Below are 4,959 nucleotides of genomic sequence, written 5' to 3' on the forward strand. Positions count from 1 at the left end.
AGCGATATTTCCCAGTCTCTTACTATATTAAAAGGTAATTTCCTTAGAACTAAACATGTTACCCATGGATCTAAAATTTCTCTCGCGTAACCCAACGATTCAATGTTTTTAATACACACTGTTACCTGATTCAATAGATTTCTCAATTCGATATGTGATTCTCTTGTGATTAATTTTAAGTCACAAAGTGAATTAATCCTAGTTTTGAGATTAAGTCTTGGTAAATTATATTGCTTGTCTAAAATACTCCAAGCTATTTCGTAATTGTCTGAGCTAATATCTAAACCTGATACAGCTGCCAAAGCGGGACCGATTAAGGATTGATGCAAATATTGCAATTTCGTGACATTCGAATATTCCGTTTTGTTTCCTATTATATTCTTAAAAGCTTGTTGAAACGATTGCCATTCAGATGGATCTCCCTGAAATGTGGGAATGGTTAGCGTCGGTAACTTATCTCTAGCAAATTTAATTGTTGCTTGCTCTACCTTCAGTTTACAATCTTGAATGGATTGTCTCTCTAATGCTGCTTTAAGATTTTGAATTGTCATTGTGATTATGTAGAACTCTTCGTCTATTTGATCCGCCTGCTCTATATCTGTGATGTTGTCTAAATACTCATAATGGAGTTTTTGGAGATAGTCGTATGCTTTTTCAATAAATTGATACTGTCCTTCATTTATTTCGGAGATTCTGTCTATTTTCTCCTGTAGTCTTTTAAACGCGCCCGAATACCTTAATTCTATTGACGTCATTGTAACTTCTACTTTATTTTCTTTCGCTAATGTTTTTATCGATTGAGTCTGACTTCGAGTCTGATGTATTCTAGAGCTTGACCTGTCTCTAATAGGTTCTACGTCCCTAGTTGGATTTCGACCTTTATGCGACTGGGAAGTCGAAGCTTCTATTACCTCGTTTTCAGCACTTGACATTTGTTTCAGAAAGTTGCACTATTTCGTCTCATAAATACAGTTATTCTCTACTATAGCTGTCAATTGAACTATTCGTAGAGATAAGGTAATAATATTCAATGATTAACCGTGAATCTTAATATTCTACTTTAACTATTATCACCAGAATCTATCCAACATATTTTGGAAGAAATAACAACCCTAAATTGGTGGGTGCTTGATTTAAACCACTTTGGGGCTACAAGTCTTGTGATTTAATTTAAATCACCACTGTTTCATCACACATTATGAAACAAAGAGATCTACCGATGTATGAATATGCCGGTATGTACTTGATTTAATCCACTTTGGGGCTACAAGTGTAATTCCACATTTATCGTGGAAGGGGGGGGGGGGGAGGGTGTTTCTACACACATTAAGAAACAAAGATCTACCGATATGAATATACCGGTATGTACTTGGTTTAAGCCACTTTGGGGCTACAAGTATAATTCCACATTTATCGTGGAAGGGGGGGGGGGGAGGGTGTTTCTACACACATTAAGAAACAAAGATCTACCGCTATGAATATACCGGTATGTACTTGGTTTAAGCCACTTTGGGGCTACAAGTATAATTCCACATTTATCGTGGAAGGGGGGGGGGGGAGGGTGTTTCTACACACATTAAGAAACAAAGATCTACCGATATGAATATACCGGTATGTACTTGATTTAATCCACTTTGGGGCTACAAGTATAATTCTCCACGTGCTTTGCTAATTTTACACTACATCTGATTTTACACTTTTAATACGAAATTCGATGCGACCGATGAAACATTCCTTCGTAGCGCGATATTATTTTATACAATCGCGTTAATTAATTGTTATACTTTAAAACATATTTTAAAACTGACCTACCCACATGATTGCCTTTTGAACAGATTGCCTGAGATTGAATACATTCACTTACTTGAATATCCTTTACGATGTTTATGTGATCGTTCCGATAATTTTGGATTACCTCTGTGTCCCATGCGTCTTTGTAGGTTATGTTTTTATTTATATATTTTCTGCGTCAATCACGCGGTCATGTACCTCTGTACATCAATCAATATATTGCTGAAATAGAAGCAAACATGTTATTAGTATTGGAAAGGTATGGATAGTAACAAAGGAACGATACCGATTTCTTAATTGACATCCATTTTTTCTCGACCACGTTTTTTCCTATTGGTTTGTCCGTTTGGTGTTGTGGCCTAGGTTACTGGTGTCCGGTTCGAAGTGACCATCATGGAAAAGACTTCGATAATGGTTTGATGTAGTTTATTGAAATGTAAAATTTGCACGTGGTGGGCCAGCGGAGCGTACGGAACACAAGCTGTCCGTACGCCGTCTACTCGGTGACTCTGTCCACCGTCGCGTATTTCCGCTTGGGCCGACACTAATGCCAACTCGTCAATAATGCCAATCGACAATCAGTTAATAAGACTGTTTGCCACACGTCATTACAAAAGTCGGAACAGTTTGTATAAAGTGTAAGTTCCACTAACATTTTGATGTTTTCTGCGTTTGCTTTGCCTTTAATATTCACCAATCCCAAATACATAATTTTCAAAATTATCATTATCGTCTCCAATAACATGAACTGTCACGTTTTATTATCTACTTAATGTGCAATCTGTCTATTCATCTACCGTAATAGAAAATAAACGATTATTTAATGTTATGGAACTGTTGCCAAACAGTTTTCACTTAATTTTAAATTACATTACATTCATAGATTTAATGTTGAATAATATGTTTTTGAAGAAAAAAAGAGTATATCAGTTAAACATTGCCATTGTGAATAAGATCAGTGATGGAGTTGCGGTCGCCATGCCTCTTATATTATCATATATGTATTATTTGTATGTAGTTTTTGTCATACTGGGTCATAGTGACACAACAGTTGTACCAAAACCTTATATTTATTTCCCAACTACTCACCAAACAAATTCTTTATAATATACATATTATATATTATATTTGTATGAAGATTTTGTGGTTAATAGATGTGAACAAATATACCTACGTATATAAAAAGTTGTATTCGTCTGCAAATGGAACTTTAAAGACCTGTACATTTTCCACTAATTAAATTTACACGTAGGTGTGTACGATTTCTGTTGGTGTATTTATGTATGAATATATACGTATGTGTATCTCTTATTTATGTGTTTGGGGTAGAGATCATTCCATTTGCAAAACAGCATGTATAATTTTATTCAAAATATAAAACAAATTTATTTGGTATGGGTTTGATGGCAATCTACATATATGGTAATTGTAAAAATGTATAATAATCATGTTTTTATTTATAATTTTTGTACATATCTTGATCTATGTAGTCCACCAGTTACTTTGGAGTAATCTGGAAGAAGATTGTGCATGATTAATTTAAATAAATAAATAAAAATAAAATTTGCAAAAGAGCGTAACCTATTTAATTTCAAGTAAAAATAGCGTTTGCAATTTACATTTTATTTGTAATGGGTTTTGAATTTATATTTTGTAAATGTGGTGTGAGTTTGATCGCAGTTGTCCCCGTGTGTCCAATTTTACTTGATGTTTTACATTTATATTTGTTAATAAAATTGAATTTGTCAAAAAAAAAGTACAATGTCGTATTATTTGTAGTCTGATGTTTTTCATTATATTTTCACCGTTAATTGTTCAGAAATGATGTTTTGCTTTTATAAATGTAAATAAAATTGAATTTACAAAAAAAGAACACTATCGTATTTTTTTCACCCTGATTCTTTTAATTATATCTCTTACAATGTGTACCCAAAAGTAGAAGAATAAATGATTAAATTGCAGAATATCCACAGTAGAGTAAGTATAAAATTCTTACTATGCTTCTAAGGAAGCCAAAATCTCAATTTATGATTATGAATAAGGATTCATTTATTTCACCATAATTGACAGCACGCCTAGAGGTTGTGATCGAGAAATCTCGTGAAATTTTGATGTGAAATTTCGAGATTCTCATTTCTCGAGAATATTTTATTATGAAAATTCGAGATTCTTGTTTCTCGAGAAAACGTTAATTACAATCTCGAAAATATCGAGAATATTTTAAATTTATCACTACACGTTTTTTTCAATAAACTAACTGATTTATATTCTTATTAACGAGTAAATAATTTTGTTTAAGTATTTTAATATGTATAGATGGTCATCGGTAGAGACCCGTATTTTGGGCATCTATTTTTGTCAATTTTAACATTTTCATTTTGCATTTTAGCGTTTTTGGGCATTAAAATTGTTCAATTTAAAATTTATGTACATATACAATTTAAAGACAACACAACCATTAAAAGATATTAGAAAAATTCAAAAATATTTTGAAATTAAAATTACAATAAAAAAAACATGAATATAAAAATACAAAGAAAAAATATGAATATAAAAATATAATACCAATTAAAATTGATTAAAACTTAAAATGGAGCATATTTCTACAGATTATTTTTTCAGATTCGTGCAACGAACGGTAACAATTATATTGTATTTACTAAAATACCATTCAGCATCCACACTATTAACGGGACTCCAAATAGATTTTAGAACGACACAACCAAACTCTTCATATTTAATTTTTGTTGTCATCAATAATAGCGATATATCCGGCGTGGATCAACTTTTTTATATTTTCTATTAATTGTCTAAAAAGTGCTGATATCCTTCCAAACATTCAGCCTCTGTTACATTACATTAAACAATGGCAGGTTTCTAAAAAACAAAACTGTTTCTTTAACATTAATATTAGATTTTGAACCTGCCACAGATGGATTGAATAGTTTACTCAATGTTCGGAGGAATAGATTTCTCATTTAGTCTTGAGTGCAAGTCTAGTTTTAAAACGCTTTTTTGAGCAGCCTTTTGGATACACAGCTCCAATTGTCTTCTTTTGTTTGCAGTAGTAGACAAAAGCAGTCGCTTGGTTTCGACAGGAAAAACACCGTCTGTAGTAAACTGCAAGCTCTGTTTTATCCTTTCAATTTCTTCACATAATAAATGGGC

Source organism: Arctopsyche grandis, unplaced genomic scaffold, assembly GCF_051622035.1.
Source record: "Arctopsyche grandis isolate Sample6627 unplaced genomic scaffold, ASM5162203v2 HiC_scaffold_578, whole genome shotgun sequence".
Lineage (NCBI taxonomy): Eukaryota > Metazoa > Arthropoda > Insecta > Trichoptera > Hydropsychidae > Arctopsyche > Arctopsyche grandis.